At 37.0% G+C, this 22,625-nt stretch overlaps 1 long non-coding RNA gene across 1 annotated transcript; it reads left to right on the top strand.

Annotated features, from left to right (window-relative positions):
* Positions 1-9,485: 9,485 nt before the first annotated feature.
* LOC107765895 (uncharacterized) lies at positions 9,486-21,207 on the top strand. Its single transcript, XR_001643527.2, has 5 exons — positions 9,486-9,605; positions 9,902-10,035; positions 10,147-10,188; positions 10,383-10,472; positions 20,954-21,207. It is a non-coding gene; the product is annotated as an uncharacterized LOC107765895 (long non-coding RNA).
* The last annotated feature ends 1,418 nt before the right edge of the window (positions 21,208-22,625 follow it).

Here is a 22,625-nt window from a genome sequence, read left to right as displayed (position 1 = left end):
AATTGTGTTAATCATGTTTAGGAATTTGTTCTATTCTAGTAGTTTTTCCTTTAGTTTGTTCTAATACTTGCTTTATTATACAAAATATTAGAGGTGAAAATATATTTTGTGGCTACCCGCTTTGAAAATTTTAAAACTATAATAATTAAGACCCTTGACCCTAAAAATGATGCTCGAAGCTAAAAGTATAAGGCATATGGCCTACGTGCCTTAGAGGTCCTAATTTGAATTTGTAATATATGGGTTTTAAGCTTCTAAATCTAAAAACGTGATTTTCTTTTACAAATAAGGTATAGAACATAATCACAATAGGAAAAAATTTAATACATAAATTTAATTAATTTTGACGTCCTAAATATTTAAGAAACAATTAAGGTCCTAAATATTCAAAAAATAATTAAATGATTATTTTGTTCAGTGCAATTTTTTTGACACTTTCTAAAGTAAAACTGTATAAATTTTGATGATAAAAACAGTAGAATAGTAAAGCTTCTTTTATAGAAGCATTACATATATAATTGAAACATGAAAAAATTTATGTAAGGTAAAATTATATATAGTTAAAATAAATAAAGAATTTTAAAAAAAAATAAAAACTCCTAAAACAAGAAGGAGTTCAAGTGCTTATTTTTTACCTAATAACTTATAAAAAAATTAATCTAAACCTAAAATGAGTAAAAAGTGATCGAAACTTTGCTAGTATAAAGCGAAAGTGCTTGAAATTTAATTGAGTCAAAATTTTATTTAGAAAGCCTCCTAAAACTAAAAGGAGTTACAAAGTGGTCACTTTCCTTGGATAAATAGTGTTTGAAATTTAATACTGCTAAATTTAAGTGGAGCTAGAAAGTGAAAAAAAACATCCTAAATGTAAAATTAAATGGAGTTTGAAAGAGACCACAATTTTATTAAATGATCATCTTAAACATATAAGGAGTACAAAGTTTTGGAAATTTTTCTAGTGGTAATTGAAAGTTCATAAATTTAATACTACTAAATCTACATGGATTTGAAAAGGCACAACTTGCAGTTCTAAAAGGAATAGAAAAATTAAAGTCCTAAATAGTAGGAGAATAATTAAATGATTATTCCTAAATATTAGGAAATTTATTAAATAAATATTTTTAATTATTAGAAAAATAATTAAATGATTGTTTTGTCTAATGTGAACTTTATATTTAGATGGTAAAAAAGACGAACGATATTTCGCTAAGGGCATTCGTGCTTTTAATATATATATATATATTATAAAATTCTACTCGGTACTCTCTTTCTCTTGATTTGTAGACTTCTACTCGGTACTCTCTCTCTCTCTTGATCTGTAGACTTGTATCGTTAATATTTTATCAAAATTATGAGCTGTCACTATCACATTTTTATATACTCTTTTTTTTAAAATTTTTTTACTCTGTTTATCTCTTCTCTCCAACCTTTTAAAGATATAGATCTTTTCTTAACACCTCTTTCTTTAACCTCACCCTGGCCGCAGTTAAATATATTTGCCCATTTTAATGTCTTTCTGGCAATATTTTGGGCTTATCTTAACCGGTCTCTCCTAGGCATTTATAGATTAATCCATCAGAGTTATTAAGAAGTTGGAAAGATAACCATATACTTAGAGTATTTTTTTTTATTTATAAACTAGCAACTAAGAAATTAAATACATAAGACATAATATAAAGCTATAAATAATTCGGGATAATAAGCAGAAACATAATTTATAAAAACAGTAACTAACATATTTACAGGAGAGAGATTTCCCTTTCGGTAAACCTGAAAGAGTTTACTGGACTTGAAAATAAAAAACTTGCACACTAAAGCATAAATCTTTATTTATTTTACAGGTTTGAAATAGAAAATACTAAAGCATACATAGAGAAATATTTTACAAAGGAAGTTATGGATGGAAGATATTTTTTTGGTTTACGTGAAGGGAATGGTGAAGGGAAGAGAGTATATTTTTCTTAGATTTCAAAAGTCTAAGCAAAAAAAAGACCGTTTTCAATGGGTATAGTTGAAATTCACCGAAAACATATAGATGAGTCAATATACAAAGTTTAAGGAAGATTGGAGGTGATTTGGACTGATTTGGTATCAAAATTTATAGTTAAAATCGAATTCAAAAAATTCTTATGCGACACATGTATCAAACATATATCACGTATGTATCTCACACACAGGTATACATGGATATACATGTGATATATATTTGATACAAATATGATGCATATGTGTTACACAAATGATACACAGTGTAATACGCATATTATTTTTTTCATGTTAATCTTCTGCTTTGAATTTTCAATTCAAACCACCTCAAAACTCCACCAAATCATCCCAAAACTGAGATTCAAGATCCTTAAGATGTACCCAATTTATTCTAATAACACACGCTCAAAAGAAACCAAAACATTAACCTTTGTTTTTGGCTACAAATAGCTAATTGGCTAAAATTGATAATATTTGGCAATATTAATAATATTTTATGAATTAGTCAATTTTTATAATAAACTACTTATAAATAGACATAGCTGATATTTTTCCATATTGGATAAGTGGTCTCACATAACGGAGGAAAGGGAAAATAGAAGAGAACGAGCCAGTTACCGTATAGACCATTAAATTGATTGTTCTTTCAGTTTAAGGCAAAAATCCAATCAAAACTCGTCCCTCCCCAGACTACTCTTGTCCTCAACAGTGTGATAAATTAAAAAAATGACAGATAATTAACCGTAAATCAAAGCAAGTCTGTTGATGTTATGCACAGATGGAGTTATAATCAGCGGCCTAACAGCGGCCTACGCAGAATTTCTGATAAGCGATATCAATATTTGAAAAAATAAACGAATGAATAAATCACCATAATAACAAACGGTGTTATTTTTGATATTTATATTCATTTTTTTTAAAATTTTGTATACTATCTATATATACATATTTAATAAAAATTTTGGCAAAGCGGTTTCACGTGATACAGCTTGCCGCAAAGTATATATCCCCCGATTATAATATTAAATCGAGTTCAGACAAACTCGATAGTTTTTGCTTAAATAATATATTTGTAATCGAAACATTATTATATATATAAATATTTAATTATGAACGCAATAACTAAAATGAGTTATAAATTTTATGCCAAGTTCAAATTTCATAAATTTCAAATTCTAACTCCAACGATAACTTTACTTTGGAATTATGGATTCCTCAGTTTGTACGATGCGTTGCTTAATTTTGTCGCAACTAACACGTGAAGATATTTAAATTATGTATTTGTTTGTTTATTTATTTATTTATTTCTCATACAAGAACTACCCATTATTCATTAGAAGTCGAGTTAGAATTATGTTCTCTCTTTCCATGTATTCATGAAAATCAACAATGTTCTTATTCTTTCTTGGTTGTACACTTGTACTTGTAACGACTCAACCGGTCGTTTTGAACATTTGCACTTTACTCGGTAATTTATGGGCATGAGTAGCTCTGTAAGATGTATTATGACTTGTGTGAATAGTCGGTTTTGATTTTCAGGTTATTCGAAATCAAATTGGAAGAATGGATTTCATTGTTGAAGCTTTAAATTGGGAGAGTTGATCAAGTTTAATTTTTTGTGAATTTGAACTCGGAACGGAGTTTTGATGGTTCTGGTAGTTCCGTATGGTGATTTTGGACCCGGACGTATGCCCGGATTTGCATTTGGATGTTTCTAGAAGGTTTCGGCACAAATTGGCGAAAATTGGAAATTTGAAGGTTTGAAAAGATCAAAAGTTTGACTGAGAATTGACTTTATGGATATCGGGATCAGATTGTAGTTCCGGGAGTTGGAATAGCTTCGTTATGTCATTTGGGACTTGTGTGCAAAATTTGAGGTCAATCGGACGTGATTTGATAGGTTTCGGCATCGGTTGTGGAAGTTTGAAGTTTCAAGTTCATTGATTTCGAATTGAGGTGTGATTCATCGTTTCGATGTTGTTATATGTGTTTTGAGGCCTCGAGTAAGTCTGTGTTATGTTATGGGACTTGTTGGTATGTTTGGACGGGGTCACGAGGGGCTCGGGCGTGCTTCAGATTGATTTCGGGCTATTCTCCTTCATTTTGGCGTGTTATATAATTGATGTTGAGGTACGCACATACTAGGTGACAGGCGTGTGGGCATGCACTGTGTAAGTTGTAATTCCGTTATTTCTGTGGTACTATGTATCTACCTGATCATATCTGTAACCATGAAATCTACGTACTAGAGCTATTGAGCTGTGATTCATGTTAGAAACCACGTCTAGGCTACGTGCTTACTCTGTTGGGACGCATTGAGGTTGTTACTGTTGTTGAGTTATTTGCTTACATTGCAATTTCATACTCCGTCATGTTCATTCATTTCATATCATACCTCAGTCTCTGTTGCTACATATTGATACATCACATCATTATTTTGGGTTGATATTTCATGACATTGAGAGCTCGAGAGACTGGAGAGGTTGATGACTAAGTGAGGTTGAGGGCCTGATTGTGATGATATTTATGGGATCGGGTGCACGCCGCATCATGTTTCATTGATTTTATGCCATGATTGGCTTGATATAGCACTTGGGCTGAAGGAACCCCTCCGGATTCTGTACACACCCCTAGTGAGTGCAAGTACCTACTTAGTGCGAGTGCCGAGTGATTGGGAGGACTGAATGACTGTGAGGACTGAGTGATTGGGAGGACTGAGTGACTGGGAGGACTGAGTGAATTGATACTCTGAGAGTATACATATGGTCTTTATTACTGATTTGCATCGCATTTGGCATGCACACTTGACATACATATATATAGATATATTTTTTCTCATGTGGTATAGTATCACGTTATTTATGACTCTCAAACATTTTGACATATGGGCATAGAGAGACATCTTACACTTGCTATCTGAAAGGAAAATGAACCATCTTATTTATTGTTGAAAGAATTTTTGGGAAAAATCACAGTTTTCAAACTTACTCATATTTTTACAATTTCGGTAAAAGATTTGGGTTTTCACTGAGATACTTGAAAAACATGCTTATTTATGGAACTGTAAACGAGTTGAGCATTTTATTTCTGATATACTCCTTTTATTACTTGTACTACGCTGTTATGAATTGTTGTGTGATATTGGTATTGAACCCGACCTTTGTTCTAGCTCGTCACTACTTTCAACCTAAAGTTAGGTTTATTACTTATTGAATACGTGGGGTCGGTTGTACTCATACTACACTTCTGCATTTTGTGTGCAGATATTGACTGCTGACATTGTTGTGATCGACGAGAGCCGAAATTGAAAATGTATTTGCGTTCCGATTGTAGTTGCCTCTTATTCATGGTAACATTAAATCTATAAAACTCTTTTTATGTACTTTTCAAACAGATGATGTATTTACTTCATTTAAGCTTTGTAAACTCTATTCTTAGAAGCTCATGATTTGTACTACAAGTCCTTGGAAAATGTATAAGATTTAGATATTTTCTTTTACTTAATTGTCTTATTAAATTTTATTGGAATTAGATAGTTGTTAATTGGCTTACCTAGCGGGTTGAGTTAGGTGTCATCATGACTAGTTGAATTTTTGTTCGTGACAAGTTGGTATCAGAGCTCTAGGTTCATAGGTTCTACAAGTCATGAGCAAGTGTCTAGTAGAGTTTTGCAGATCGGTATGATGACGTCCATACCTATCTTCGAGAGGCTATATGACATTTAGGATATACTTCCTATCTTTCTTTCCTTATCATGCAACATTGATTCAGCTTGAATCATAACTCTTTGAATTCATTCCACACATTCGCATGCGCATGTGAGCGCTCGGTATTAGTGGTGCATTGACGACTTGCGATTTCCATCAATGGGGTGCGAGATGTGATTTCTGTGTGCTGATGATGGGCCAGTCTGGAGGAATTGAGGCCAGGTTTTGACTGTAGCTTGAGCACGGAGATTTTGATTGTGTTAGCACGTGCTTTTGGACTTATATGTCCGGTAGTGTTCCTATGAGTGGAATTTATGGCTCGATGAGTGGTTGGATGGCTATATAACGAGTATGATGTGACAGTGGAAAGTATTTAGATTGTTCGAATGTGACGAAAAGGGTTTGCTTGAGATGTAGAAAGGACTATTGGGTGCATGATCTCTGTCTTGATTTGGTATATAGTCTCGAGTTATGAGTGCATTGAAGGATCCTTTCTGTTGCTTAATGCTGGAACGAAATAGGTTCTCATGTCTTATTGTCTAGATCAGACTCAGGGAGATTAAGTGATTGCTTAGTAGTAGTGGCTATGAAAGGGTATAAAGAGATGTCAGTTTGAGGCTAAGCAGGTGGGTTATAACCTGCGAGGTAATCTACAGATGTGTGATTTTTATAATGTTATGTGGAGGTTTTCTTTTCTACCAGTGGGGTATATTTGTGTGATTTGAGTTTGGATCGGTTGTAACAGTTGACCTAACTATCACGAGGATGAATGCGAGATTTGCAGACGATTTGAGGTATTATATGGTTTGTGTTACATGAGCTTACGATGATTTTGCCGCGTTCGCGAAAGAGGACGTCTTGGCAGTGTATATAGTACTCTATTTCGAAAGTTTCACACATTTTTGCAATTTTGGAGCTATGGAGCTCGCATTGAGGCGATTCTTAAAGCAAATTTCACCATATGAATTGGGGTAAGTGTTCTCAATTCGGTTTTGGTTATATTTCATGAATCTATCTTCGATTCTAGCATTTGGTTGATGATTTTCAAAGAGGAAATTGGGGGTTTTGGCCTAAAGTTTCATAATGTGAATTTTTGAGTTTTGAACATCGATTTGGAGTCGGATTTGAGTGAAACTAGTATGGTTGGACTCGTAATAGAATGAGTTGTTGGATTTTATAAATTTTTTCGGGTTTCGAAGTGCGGGCCCGAGTTGGACTTTTGACCGATTTTGGGCTATTGATTCAAGATTTGATCTTTTTCAATCGGGATTGGTTCCTTTAGCATTGTTTGATGTACTTGAGTTATTTTTGGTTAGTTTCGAGCCGTTCGGAGGTCGAAACGCGCGAGATGGCATTTTTGGAGCATCTCCTGGCTTTCTCGGTATTGAGATTTGCTTATTCGAGGTAAGTAACACTTCTAAACTCTGTGCTGAGGGTATGAAATCTCGAATTACGTGTTATATGATTGGTGTTGAAGTGACACACATACTAGGTGACGGGTGTGTGGGCGTGCACCGTGTAAGTTATAATTCCATTATTTATGTGGTACTATGTATCTACCTGATCATATCTGTAACCATGAAATCTACGTACTAGAGCTATTGAGCTGTGATTCATGTTAGAAACCACGTCTAGGCTACGTGCTTACTCTGTTGGGACCCATTGAGGTCGTTACTATTGTTGAGTTATTTTCTTACATTGCAGTTTCATACTCAGTCATGTTCATTCATTTCATATCATATCTCAGTCTCCGTTGCTACATATTGATACATCACATCATTATTTTTGGCTGATATTTCACGACATTGAGAGCCCGAGAGACTGGAGAGGTTGATGACTGAGTGAGGCCGATGGCATGATTGTAAGGATATTTATGGGATCGGGCTGCACATCGCAACATGTTTCATTGATTTTATGCCATGATTGGCTTGATATAGCGCTTGGGCTGAAGGAGCCCCTCCGAAGTTTGTACACACCCACAGTGAATGCAGGTACCTATTGAGTACGAGTGCCGAGTGATTGGGAGGATTGAGTGAGTGTGAGGACTGAGTGATTGGGAGAACCGAGTGACTGGGAGGACTGAGTGAATTGATACTCTGAGAGTATGCATATGGTCTTTATCACTGATTTGCATTGCATTTGGCATGCACACTTGACATACATGCATAGAGATGTATTTTTTCTCATGTGGTATAGTATCACGTCATTTATGACTCTCATACATTTTGACATATGGGCATAGAGAGACATCTTACACTTACTATCTGAAAGGAAAATGAACCATCTTATTTATTGTTGAAAGGATTTTTGGGAAAAATCACAATTTTCAAACTAACTCATATTTTTGGCAATTTCGGTAAAAGATTTGGATTTTCACTGAGATACTTGAAAAGCATGCCTATTTTCTGGAACTGTGAACGAGCTGAGCATTTTATTTCTAAGATACTCCTTTTATTACTTGCACTATGCTGTTATGAATTGTTGTGGGATATTGGTATTGGACCCGACCTTTGTTCTAGCTCGTCACTACTTTCAACCTAAGGTTAGGTTTATTACTTATTGAGTACATGAGGTCGGTTGTACTCATACTACACTTCTGCACCTAGCATGCAGATATTGACTGTTGACGTTGTTGTGATCGACGGGAGTCGGAATTGAAGATGTACCTGCGTTCCGGTTGTAGCTGCCTCTGGTTCATGGTAGCCTTAGATCTATAAAACTATGTTTATGTACTTTTCAAATAGATGATGTATTTACTTCATTTCAGCTTTGTAAACTCTATTCTTAGAAGCTCATGATTTGTACTACCAGTCCTTGAAAAATGTATAGGATTTAGGTATTTTCTTTTACTTAATTATCTTACCTAGCGGATTGGGTTAGGTGCATCATAACTAGTTGAATTTTGGACAGTGACAGTACTCATCCTTAATCCTAATTAAGAAGTGACAACAGTAAACGAAGTTCATTCTTGAGATTGCCACATGTAAATCTATTCAACATGAAATATTGAGGACATCTAGGAGTGGTTTTACGATAAGCTTCATATATAAGATATTCTGCTTTAACTAAATTATTTCTCTACATGTCCAACCAAAAACATGAATATAAACAAGGGCTGACAAATAAGTTTTGGACACGTCCTAGTCCCTAGGATTAATTAATAAAATGTCCTTTTAACGAAGAACCGAAAGTAGAAAATAATTAAAGGAGAGCAAATTAGACATCTGATAACGACCTGCTACGAGACCTGTTTAAAAATGTTTTTATTAAATTTGTTTTGATAAATCTCTATAATTATGCCTTAATTCCTAATTAGTTTACTCATTTTAGCACTCTATTCCGGTGCTGATAAAACACATACATGGATGATGGATGGTATACGTTACGATGACTACATTATACACTTCTGAATTTATTGTAATCAGAACATTTTTATGAAGGTGGTTCATACTGCAATATTGCTTTTTCTTTATTAACTTTGAAAAGCAACTAAATTTTGAAAAGAACTCACATAAATAGAATTGTGTGCGCTAAATCATTTTTTTTTTCCGATAACTATAAGTTATTAAACCTACTAAAGCACGTATCTATATTATATTAAAAGCACAAAGCCCCTGTCGAAATATCGTTCGGCTTTTTTTACCCTTCGTAATTATATTCTACATTGGATAAAATTGTAATTGTGTTTTTTAAGAAGTATCAAAACTGTCATTTATAACCCCATTTTTGTTGGACACGGTTTTTCTATACTTAGGTTTTAGGATTCACTTTATATTTAGGATTCTTCTACCAATTAATGTTAATTATATTGTGTCTTTTCTTTGTTTTTTTGGCTTAGGATCCCTTGACCTAAATAAATCGCCGTAGGCTCTAAAGGAAAAAGTATGGTTTAGGATTCAACAATTAATATTGGTATTTGTTTTCACTTGAACATTATTTATATTATTGTACTATCATTGTTTTAAGAGTTTATTTTTTGGTCTTTTGATTTGTGGTGAAATCGTTGTTCATGGTTTGTTCATTGCCTAACTTGGAAATCTCTTATCTTGGATTCTCTTTCCAGATCTTTTTAGTTTGTCCATATCATTAGTAAGATATCATTGCTAATTTTGGTTTTTGATTTCTCTTTTATATTTTGAATTTGGTATTGCATGAGACTTGTGCTTTCTTCTTCTTTTTCCCACTTAATTTTTGGTTGTTGGATCCAGGTTTTAGAAGTTTTTAGGTCTTTCAATGACAATACTACAAGTTTATTTCAGTAGAAATTTGAATTACGGTCAGTGCTGCTTTCACCAGCTTCAAGTTTCTTGCTAATGGTTGGCGGAAGATCTTCCTATATGGGGTAATCTTTCAATATTATTTTCAATAATTTAATTATGATTATTTTTTCAACAATTTAATTCGTGAATTAATTTTGCATTTGAGTCGAGATAATTGTCTGTGTTTCTTTCAGGTTTCTCGCTGATGATCGGGGTAGAAAATTTTCGTATCTTTGGTAATCTTTCGATTTCATTCTTCAGCAATTAAATTCATGAACTAATTTTGTATTTATTTCTAGATGTTAGAATAATTTACCTCTTTTATTGTATAAAAACTCTTCATACTTTGATTTTAGTAATTCATTAGTTTTAACTCATTATTATATTCGTTAATTCTTCTTTCTTCTTGAATTGTGATGCTATTTTGAAGGTAATATTATAGAAGAAAATTTGAAATGATTGTATTGGGTCGATGAGAAGAATGTAGTTGTCCGCCCTGAATTTTGCCCTAGAAACTAAGGTGAGTTACAAAATAATGTTTATATTAGCTTTTGTAGTCTGTAATATTTTCTTCTTCTACGCATGTTAAAAGCTGGTGCTTCATACTTTTTGTGGATTGGGTTCTCTCTCTGAGGGAAGATAAGATGAATTTCACATTTAAATTTACTGATTTTAAACGAAAACTAATTCATTCTGCGGAAAAGACTTGGGAGTCTTCATCATGTATATTTATAGTATCAATCTTTAAAGATAAGATTTTATTAAGAAGTTGTATATTTTTCCTTTATTACTTTCAACTGGCTATAGCAACTCGTGCCTACGCACACATCAATTTTCTTGATAGTGTTGAAGTACTTCAAATTTTTTTTTTCTGGGATGTTACATTCTCTCCCGCTTAGGATCATTCGCCCTCAAACACATAACATAACTTATCTCTTCCTTTGCAAATCTCCATCCTCCAAATTTTACTAACTCTCAAATTTTTTTTTCAGAAATTTCGGCAGAGTCTCCCCTGTAATTGGGCCTATCCACCTGCCAGAGTAATACCAAAACAACTCCTAACAACACATCCATAACGCAACCCAAAAAAACACCACAGGGCATATATCAATAACATTAATCTCAGCATTGCATTATCATAATGATATCAGGACATGAAGCACATCATATGTATGCTCATCACCACATTTCTGGTCTTAAAAGTTGTTCATAATTAATTCCAGCATCGTCAATTAATCTCATATTAACCACGACCTCATTTCAATTTTTTTTTCACAACACTTACAACAGAATGTGAGGCATGAAGACCTCATGATTGCTTACTCGGATTAATGAGTCACATTTAATGCCACCTGGGCACTCATCTCATAAGTTAAAACTCAATGTTTATAGCACCAAAATGGCTGAATAGGCATAGAAAAATATACAAGAATTATCAAATGAGCCTAACAGGCATGACTCCCTATTAATACTATTGTACAATTAAATTTCACAAAGGAAAAATTTTAAACTCATACATATTTCACCACAAGGACCTCATCCTTAAATAACTTCCATCGCGGCTTGCAGTCCGGTTTAAATATTTCATATCATGTAAAAATGCGAGGATCTCGTCCTCAACTCCGAATCACAAGTATGTTGCACATTGTGCCAACTGAAATTTTCAATTTCCTTTCTTTTTTTCTTTTCATTATATTTCATAAATAATTTTCACAACATATACTGAACCCTCCTACCGGTAGGGCATATAATTGATAAAAATTGGAATCAATTATTCCGAAACACATTAAACCCATTGTAATGAATAATACAAATTACTTTTGGGCTTATAGCCCTCAATGGTGTACCAAAAATAAATGACAGACACGGGCTCATACCTTCAAATCTCCCAACAGGGATAAACATATAAGTGGTTCACAAATTTACGAAGCTCACCCATAAGTGGAGCATAATAGGAGGACTCACCTAAATATTCAGAACCGAATCAAATTAAGGAAAATATCCTCTTATAATAAAAATCAGGATTGTACCTGTAACAACACCATCTGATGTATTGGCCTCAGCCAAATCATAGTGATTAAATCAACGGGTCGGGCCTCCACCTCTTAGATGCCCACTACTCACCTGTCCTCCACCTCTAGCTGACTGTGCACGTGGAGTATCGACTGGAATAAAGCTTGTAGATGGAGTGTTCTGATAAAATCCACCCCTCCCAAGTCTAGGACAATCTCTCATGATATGCCTAGTATCACCACACTCATAACAACCCCTCTGAGGTCATGACTGCTCGTACTGAGTCTGTGCTGGATACCTGGAATAACCACTGTAAGAATCTCGTGTCGGTGGTACACTATAAACTGGAGCACCCCGAGTAATCTGATGTGCGGACTGAGCTGACCGACTGCTCGAGCCTCCGCTATAATGGATTCTAGTTGAAGAGTAAAATCCATTGAATCCTCCAGATCTTCGAGACCTTTTGGCCTCCTTAGATTCCCTTTCCTCGCCCAAAACACCCTCAATCTTCCTTGCAATCTCCACTACTTATTGAAATGGAGTATCAGTTTGCAATTCTCGAGCCATGCATATTTTAATATCATATTCGAGCCCCTTAATGAATCTGCGGACCCGCTCTCTCATTGTAGGAACCAAGATAGGTGTATGACGGGCTAACTCACTGAACCTGATAGCATATTCTGACACTGTCATAGTGCCCTGACGCAACCGTTCAAACTCTGCGCGCCACACATCTCTGAGAGTCTGGGGAACAAACTCTTTCAAGAACATTTCTGAAAATTAAGCCCAAGTTGGTGGTGTGGCATTGGCTGGTCTACTTTCTTCATAGATTTGCCACCACCGATACGCTGCGCCTGACAGTTGAAATGTAGTAAAGGCAACTCCGCTCACCTCCACAATACCTATGGTGCGGAGAATACAGTGATAATTTTTTAGAAATTCTTGGGCATTCTCTGTAGCTGTGCCACTGAAAGTAGGTGGACTATACTTTTTAAACCTTTCAAGTCTCTTTTGTTCTTCTTCTGATGCCTCTGGCCTGACCTCAGGCCGAACCGGAATAACAGGTTGTACCGGTACTACACCCGGAACCTGACCAACGTGAACCTGCTACTCTGGAGTTGTGATAGGAGTCTGAGCTATTCCCCCAATCTGCGAAATATTTGGTGTAACAGATATCAATCCCGCCTGAGTCAATGTACCAAACATACTCACGAACTGTGCTAAAGTCTCCTGAAGTCCTGGGATAACAACAGGTGCTTCTGGTACCTGTCCCCCAACTGGAGTTGCTGGTGGCTCCTCAACTGCCGCTCTAGCAGGTACTCTAGTCGCAACACGTGCCCTTCCTCGACCTCTACCTCGGCCTCTTCCTCGGCCCCGGCCTCTTGCAGCCCTAGCATTATGTGCGGATGCCTGCTCAGCTAACCCAGTAGCACGTGTCCTCACTATCTGTGAGAGAATGGAGATACAAAGGTTCAAATTCCAAATTCAACAAATTCTGCACGACAGGAACGAAAGAAATGGAAATTTTCCAACAGTTCTGTAGCCTCTCGAAAATAAGTACAGACGTCTCCGTACCGATCCGCAAGACTCTACTAGACTCGTTCGTGACTCATAGAACCTATGAACCTAGAGCTCTGATACCATCTTGTCACGACCCAAAATTCCACCACAGGCGTCATGATGGCACCTAATCTCTAAGACTAGGTAAGCCGATTTCTATTACATTTTGAAGCCATTTTTTTAATTAAATAAGTAACCAAAACTAACACCTGAATAAATATGAATATACAACCTCCTAAGACTGGTAGTACTGAGTCACGAACTCTAACTGAATACATGGAATGATCACGAGGAACGAATATATAATACTGTTTGATTAAAATTTAACAGTACAATGAAATGAAAAGACTCCAAGAGAATGCGATAACAAAGCAGCTATACCTTGAATCCTTACGGTCCCGCTTTAACTCTGCTCAAGTCTGATATCTCCAATACCTGGCTCTGCACAAAAATGTACATAAGTGTAGTATGAGTACACCACGGTCGGTACCCAATAAGTATCAAGACTAACATCAATGGAGTAGAGGCGAGGTATAGTCAAGACACTCACTAGTCTAATAACCTGTGAAATATAATATACAAAATACTAGAAAACAGATAGCAATAAGGGCGGGATAAAATAACCAGTGGTATGCGCAGCAAGACAACAAGAATACCATAAATATCCCTCAATAATTAATAAATACATGTACGCCTAATTAATTCAAGTTTTTCAATTAAATATCCGTCACATATAATTCTTCCAAATAACTCTCTTTCAAATGTAGTTTTCTCAAATAATTATTTTTCAAATATAATTCTTTCAATAAATCTTTTCAAATATAATTTCCTCAAATAAATATCTTTCAAATACAATTCTTTTTGAATAATAATCGTTCCAAATAAATATTTTTAATATAATTCTTTCAATTAAAAAGTCACCATGTGACACCTCATTTCATAATCATAAAAATATGGGTCTCAACCAATTTTCATATTTTCAAGGCACCTCGTGCCCATAATTAAATCATCATATTTTTTCGGTACCTCGTGCCCTCATTTCATATCACAACTGCACGGACAATTCACGTGCCAATTATCATTATCATTTCATCACAGCACCTCGTGCCCACATTTTATATCACAACTGCACGGATAATTCACGTGCTAAATATCCTCATTATTTACTCACGGCACCTCGTGCCCACATTTTATTTTATAATCCGCCTGGCAATGGCCACAGGCTCCCAATTTCAACATAAACCAGATTGTTATCAATTTACCAACAACAAGACAAATTGCACAAGATATAAAAATAAACACAAGCAAATCATAACATCACATGAAAATTATCAACACTACAACCCCACATCATCATATATCGTCCCTGACAATAGCCACCCTTATCACTCCTATTGCCACCCTTATCACTTCTATAGCCACCCTTATCGCTCCGCCCAGACAATATTAATAGCCACCCTTATCGCTCCTATTGCCACCCTTATCGCTCCGCTCAGACAATATTCCAACAAACACAACCACAGTGAAATGCCACCCTTATACCCACATAATATCAACGGTGAAATGTCACCCTTATATCTTTAAAATAATAATTAACACAACACAATAATTTACACGAAAATTATCACGGCAACATAATAAAATCAATTCATATCACAATTTGCCCAATGACTACAACCAAAATTCCAAAGATACAACCAAGTTAATTAACTTCACAACAAATAGCCGAAGGCTCCACACAATGTGTACAATACCCCAAAACAATCAACATAGATAGAAATTACTCAACATAAAGCAAATTGTCATATAAAAACAAATTCAACAATAAGTATTTAGACATGGCAAACAGATGATTTAATAATTTTTCATAATTTTTTAATTTACTACACAATAATGCCTAAGACTTTAATTCAATGAATTTTGCACGTATAAGCCCGAGTACGTACTCGTCACCTCGCGTACACGGCTTTTCACATTTTAGAAATGACATATAAGACTCAATGCCTAAGGGGTAATTCCCCCACTCGAGGTTAAGCAAGACACTTACCTTTTTGAAGTTATGCCGATATTCCAAAAATCGCCTTCTTGCTTGAATTGACCTCCGGACCGCTCAAATCTATCCAACTTAATTGTATAATTTCATTAAAATTCATCGAAAACAATTCCAGATTGTAATAGGTCGATTTAAAAATTTATTTCAAAAAGTCAACAAAAGTCAACGCGTTACTCGCCTCTCGGAACCCGACTTAATTTTCATGAAATTCGAACACCCATTCCGATACGAGTTCAACCATACCAATTTTATTGAATTCCAATAACAACTCGATTTCCAAATCTTAAATTTTCGTTTTTGGAAGATTTTGTAAAATTCTTGATTTCTTCCATTTAAATCCGAACTAAATGATGAATATAATCATAGATTCATGAAATATAATCACTTTAGGATATAGAACACTTATCCCAACCAAGCTTGTGAAGAATCCCTCCAGAATCGCCCAAATCCGAGCTCTAAAAATCACAAAACGAAAATGGCAAAATGACCATTTTTAGTCCTTAATATTTTGCCCAGTTTCCGCACCTGCAGACCATTTTATCGCACTTGCGAGCCAATTCTCGCTTCTGCGACGTTCACTGGCACTGCCCTCGCACCTGCGGAAGAGCTTCCGCTTCTGCGCTCACGCAGGTTAGGGAAATTCTTCGCACCTGCGGCCTCAGTCCAGCCCAGCCAATTTCGCTTCTGCGAGCTTCATCTCGCTTCTGCGATGGTCGCACCTGTGCCCAAATTTCCGCAGGTGCGATTCCAACAGGTCTGCCCAGAAACAGCAGAAATCCCAGCATTTTCAACAAGTCCAAATGCGATCTAAACCTCGTCCGAAACTCATTCAAGCTACCCGGGACCTCGTCCGAATTTACTAATAAGTCTCGTAATATAATACGGACCTACTCGGGGTTTCAAATTACATCACACAACACCGAAATTACAAATCGTGCGTCGAATCGAATTTTGAGTTTTCAAATCTTCCAACTTCTATATTTTGCTCCGAAACGTATCAAATCAATCCGGAATGACTTCAAATTTTGCACACAAGTCATAAATGACGAAATGGAGCTATTCAAATTTTCGGAATCGCAATCTGACCTCGTTATCAAAAACTCACCCTTTGGTGAGATTTTTCAAAAATCTTCTATTTTTTAACTTTCGCCAAAATGCGTCGAATTATCCTACAGACTTCCAAATCCGAATCTGAAAATACGCCTAAGTCCGAAATCATCATACGAAGCTATTGCCATCATCGAAATTCCATTCCGGGGTCGTTTGCTCAAAAGTCAACTCCTCGGTCAACTCTTTCCATTTAAGCTTCAAAATGAGAATTTTTCTTTAAATTAAATTCTGAATCTTCCGAAAACCAAACTCGACCACACACGCGGGTCATAATACATATTGTGAAGCTTCTCGAGACCTTAAGTCACTAGACGGGGCGTAATTTCTTAAAACGACAAGTCGGGTCGTTACAATTATACACAATTCTTTTGTATTCTATATTTTATACATTTTTATCGATAAATCTAAAAAACACGTGTAACGCACGTACACTAAAACTAGTATTATAATAAGTTTGTGGTGTCATCATTACCCTAAATGATACCAAATACATGCTGCTAAACTTCATTAAACTTGACCACTCAATTTGGTGGTAAACAGTTGTCCTGTTACAAACTCAATTTAAACATATAATAATTAATTAAGGTACGATGATGCATCCTAAGAAGGTTTTTCTTATTTTATAAAATCAACTCTTATCTTCTCACCCTTGGGATTTATAAATATTTTGTCTACATTTGGCATAGTAATTGTCAAACTCGTGTATACAATTATGTTTTCTACACAATAAATTACTAATTAATAAGGATGACCACTATATTAACTACTTACCAATGAGATGCCCTTTTATGCATTTATGGCTCTAGTATACTTAGATGTGGTTAAAAGCACGGGCCCAACGGGCCCGACAATTAAAATTGTTCCAGTATCTTATCATAATTAGTAAGGTATGAGGATAAATCACGTTATGTAAGTAAACTTCTTGCAGTAAAAGAGTCCTGGATCTGCAGATACGAAAAACAATTCTCATTTCTCAACCTCTTACTTGATCACAAGGACTTTGTAGAAATCATAAGCTTTCAAGGGAAATATTGATAGCAAAGTCAAGAATTCCAACTCCCACAATTATTTTGGTAAAAGGTTGTGAATAGCATATGATAACGACAGTCATTGATTGAAATCGTAGCAGCATATACAAATTAAAGGTACTTTATGTACCCTTACTTCAGTATTAATTACAAAATTGAGAGTTCGGAAACTAAATATATCTCCTAAAGTAATGCAAGCTTGTTTTTATCTTCTAATTGAACTCTATAATATATGTGATGGAGATAAAAGTTGAATTTTTTCTCTGATGGAGCAACCAAAGTTTCAAAGCAGACTTCAAATACCAAAAGATGTAAATGCTTGTTTGAAAAACTCAAAAAACAAAGTAGAAGCACAAAAAGGACTATATATTCTTGGGACAACTTATTCTTCCCCAACTCCCACAACCACAATTAGCAAATCAATCTCCTAACTCTTATTTGCAGTCCTCCTCTTTCCTCACCACTCGCTCCCTAGAAACCAGTTTATTAATGCTTTTGGTACCTGTGTGAACAGCGAGATCTGATCCGTAAAAACAGCATGGTAAAATAGACATGAATAGAACTCGATACCATTAGCAATTTTCTCTTCTTCCTTCCTTTGCTTGCTGAATTGAAACTCTAACATGTAGAAGAGAAAACATCACAAAATGACGGTACTTTTTCAACAATGAAGGTTGAGTGTTAATTAAGAAGGGTACCACAGAAAGAGGAACATAGGGGAAACAGAGAAAATAAAACATTGTCCCTTGGCTTTTAACATCTTTTAATATCTATGACTATGAGGACCACAACCGAAAACTATAACGACCCGGCCGGTCGTTTTGAGAGTAATAGTCCTGATCCCCTATTAACTGCTTTTCCCGTATCTTTTTATGCTTATGTGACTTGCCAAGAGGTTTTGTTTTTGGTTTCGGAATATTTTGGGATACTTAGTCCCTAAACGGAAGCTTAAACCTTAGGATTTTTACCGTAGTCGGAACTGCGTGAAGACGACTCCGGAATGGAGTCACGTCGGATCCGCTAGCTCCGTTGGGTAATTTTGGACTTAGAGGCGTGTCTGAATTGTGTTTTGGAGGTCTGTGGCTAATTTAGGCTTGAATTGGCAAAACTCGAATTTTTTGAGATTTTGACCGGTAGTGGACTTTTTGATATCAGGGTTGGATTCCGATTCCCGAAGTTGGAGTAGGTCCGTAAGACTGAATATGACTTGTGTGAAAAAATTGAGGTCAATCGGACGTGGTTTGATAGGTTTCGACATCGGTTTTATAAGTTTGAAGTTTCAAAGTTCATTAAGTTTGAATCAGATGGTTATTCGTATTTTTAGCATTGTTTGATGTGATTTGAGGGCTCGACTAAGTTCGTATGGTATTTTAGGATTGGTTGGTATATTTGGTTGAGGTCCCGGGGGCCTCGGGTGAGTTTCGGATGCTTAACGGATCATTTTGGACTTGTGAAAGATAGCAGATTTTCTGGTTTTCCCAGTTGCTGGTTTCCTTCTTCGCGTTCGCGAGGGGTGTTCCGCATTCGCGAAGAGGAGTTGGAGGCAGGAGGAAGATTGTTCTTCACGTTCGCGAAGTGGGGGTCGCGTTTTCGAAGGGGTTGTTAGGCAGTGCATCGAGAACGCGAGAAGGATATTGTGTTCGCGTAGAGAAATTTGAGCGGCTGGGATCCCAGTTCTTTTCGCCTACGCGTTCGCGATGTTGGTCCCGTGTTCGCGTAAGGTTAAACTGAGTGGTCTTCGCATTCATGACAAGGGTATCGCGTTCGCGATGAAGGGATTCTGGACCAAAGTAAGTTTGTGCTTCGCGAACGCGAGGGTCCTTCCGCGTTCGCGAAGAAGGATTTGCCTAGGAAGAATATAAGATTTCAAAAACGAGGGTTTGGCCATTTTTATCAAAACTTGAGTTTGAGAGCTCGGATTTGGGCGAGATTTTGAGGGATTTTTAGAGACATCAATTGGGTAACGATTCTTTACTTGATTTTGGTTATATCCTACTAATCTATCACTAATTTTATCTTTTAATTTCGGATTTGGGTGGAAAATTTGGGAAAAATGGGAAGAAGTTCTTCTACTAAAATTTTGGGTTTTGATTTGAGATTTTGATATCGGATTTGGATAATTTTGGTACGAGTGAACTCGTGAGTGAATGGATGTTCATATTTTGTAGCTTTTACCCGATTCTGAGACGTGGTCCCGGGGGGGCGTTTTAGAGCGATTTTCGAAATTCTTGTTAAAGTCTTGATTTCATTAATTAAATTAGTTTATTATAGTTGTATTTATGGTATGAAATTATTTTTGGCTAGATTTGGGCCATTCAGAGTCGGATAATCGAGGAAAGGGTATTCTTACTAATTGATTGAGCTTGGTTCGAGGTAAGTGGCTTGCCTAACCTTGTGTCGGGAAAATGCCCCTTAGGACTTGGTACTGTTATTATATGTGAGCACCGTGTACGTACACGAGCTATTTGTTGTAAAACCCCGATTTATTTTACTGAGTAGTAACTTGTTTTTCCTTTAATTTGAGTTATACCGTTTAAATGAGTATTAGTCTGTTTTCATTCTTAATTGAGCTATTCCAATATGTGTAGTTATCCTGTTTAGTCTAATAGTCTACGTGCTTTAACTGCTTATTTGAACTCTGTGAAGCATGTCTAGTTGATTTCCTACTTTTCCTTGTTCTTTATCAGTATAACTATAGAAATCTTACTGTTAACTATCGTATTTATCAGTTTGAGTTGTGTGTTTACTTTTGAGACTACAAGGCGGTACCTCGGGAGTTCTCCATGCATATTTACTTTTGAGACTACGAGGCGGTTCCTCGGGAGTTTTCCCTGTACATTTACATTTGAGACTAGGAGGCGGTACCTCGGGAGTTCTCCCTGCATATTTACTTTTTAGACTATAAGGCGGTACCTTGGGAGTTCTCCCTGCACATTTACTTTTGAGACTACGAGACGGTACCTTGGGAGATCTCTTTGCTTCTTACTTCGGGACTACGAGACGTTATCTCGGGAGATCCCCTACTGTTTACCCATGCGTTGTACTGCTATTTTTGCTGTTTTTTCCTTTTGTTAAATTCCAGTCTCTTAATATACTGTTATATTCCCCTGCTTTATTTATTATATACAGTGGGCCTGACCTGACCTCGTCACTACTCGACCGTGGTTAGGCTTGGCACTTACTAGGTACCGTTGTGGTGTACTCATGCTACTCTTCTGCACATATTTTTGTGTGTAGATCCAGGTACTACTTATCAGCCCCGCTATTAGATGAGAGTACTTGCTGCCGTACGAAGACTTCAAGCTACATCTGTCGCGTCCGCAGACCTATGAGTCCCCCTCTATTCTCCTATATGTCAAACACTTCCTGTATTACTTTTATTAGACTCTGGTGTATAGAGATGCTATTTTCTTTATGTTGCATGTAACTTACGATGTTCCGGGTTTTGGGAAGACTTTTTATTTATAGAGTATTGGTTATTGTACATGCCGAGCGGCATTGTTACTAGTTATTCAGTTATCCACTGCTGTTAGTTGCCAAGTTTTACTTTCGTTTTCTTATTTTCCGCAATATGTTATACTTACCTAGTCATAGAGACTAGGTGTCGTCATGACGTTATACGGAGAGAGTTTGGGTCGTGACAAGTTGGTATCAGACCTCTAGGGTCATAGGTATCGTGAGTCACAAGCCGGTTTATTAGAGGCTCACGGATGGTTACGAAGATATCTGTACTTATCTTCGGGAGGCTATGGAACTGTTAGGAAAAAATATACTTCTTTGATTCCTTGTCGTGCGAAATTTGTTGACATAAAAATTCTAAACTTCTGTGTTCTATTCTCTCACATATAGTGAGGACACGTACATGCGGATCTGATGACCAGACACCCACGGCCCCGGCCCCCTGCTAGAGTCTCAAGAGGCCGGGTCCGGGGTAGAGGCCGGGGCTGGGGCCGGGGCAGAGGCCGAGGCCGGGGTAGAGGTGGATGACGTCCACGCGGTGTAGCCAGAGCACCCGCACGAGTTGAGAAGAGCCCCCAGTAGCTCCAGTTAGAGGGCAGACACCTGAGGTACATGTTGCTGCACCAGCCCTCCAAGAGACTCTAGCCCAATTTCTGAGCATGTTCAGCACCTTAGCTCAGGATGGATTGATTCCACTTGCTCCTGCCACATCTCAGTTCGGGGGAGGAGCACAGACTTCCAGCGGTACTCCATAGTAGCGGGTTCAGGTCGACCAGGTTCCAGAGATTTTACCGATGCAACCGGTAACTCCAGCTCAACCCGAGGTTAGGGCAACAGTTTTTGAGGCGGAGCATCTCAGACTTAAGAGGTACAAGAAGTACCACCCTCCTACTTTCAGTGGATTGGCGTCAGAGGATGCCCAGAGTTTTCTGGAGGAGTGTCACCGTATTCTCCGTACTATGAGTGTAGCGGAGTCGAGTGGGGCTTCTTTTACTGCATTCCAGCTTAGAGGAGCAACCTATCAGTGGTGGCGTGCTTATGAGTTGAGTAGTCCGGCTGAGGCAGCTTCACTTACATGGACTCAGTTCTCGGACATGTTTTTGAGAGAGTATGTCCCTCAGAGCCTCAGGGACGCATGACGCGCAGAGTTTAAGCAGCTGTGCCAGTATGCTATGACTATGTTAGAGTATGCAGTTCGTTTCAGTGATTTGGCCCGACATGCACCGGCCTTGGTTGCCACAATTCGAGAGAGGGTTCGTCGGTTTATTGAGGGACTCCACCCCAGTATCAGGATTAGTATGGCCCAAGGGTTTGAGATGGATATTTCTTACCAGCAGGTTGTGACTATTGCTAGGAGATTGGATGGCATGCTTGCTCGGGATAGAGAGGAGAGGGAGGCCAAGAGGTCTCGAGAGTGTGGCACTTATAGTGGTACTCGTGCCCCAGCTGC

Source organism: Nicotiana tabacum, chromosome 19 (genome assembly GCF_000715075.1).
Source record: "Nicotiana tabacum cultivar K326 chromosome 19, ASM71507v2, whole genome shotgun sequence".
In the NCBI taxonomy this organism is placed as follows: Eukaryota; Viridiplantae; Streptophyta; class Magnoliopsida; order Solanales; family Solanaceae; genus Nicotiana; species Nicotiana tabacum.
Note: the sequence above shows the minus strand (reverse complement) of the source record. Positions and strands in the feature narration are given on the sequence as shown.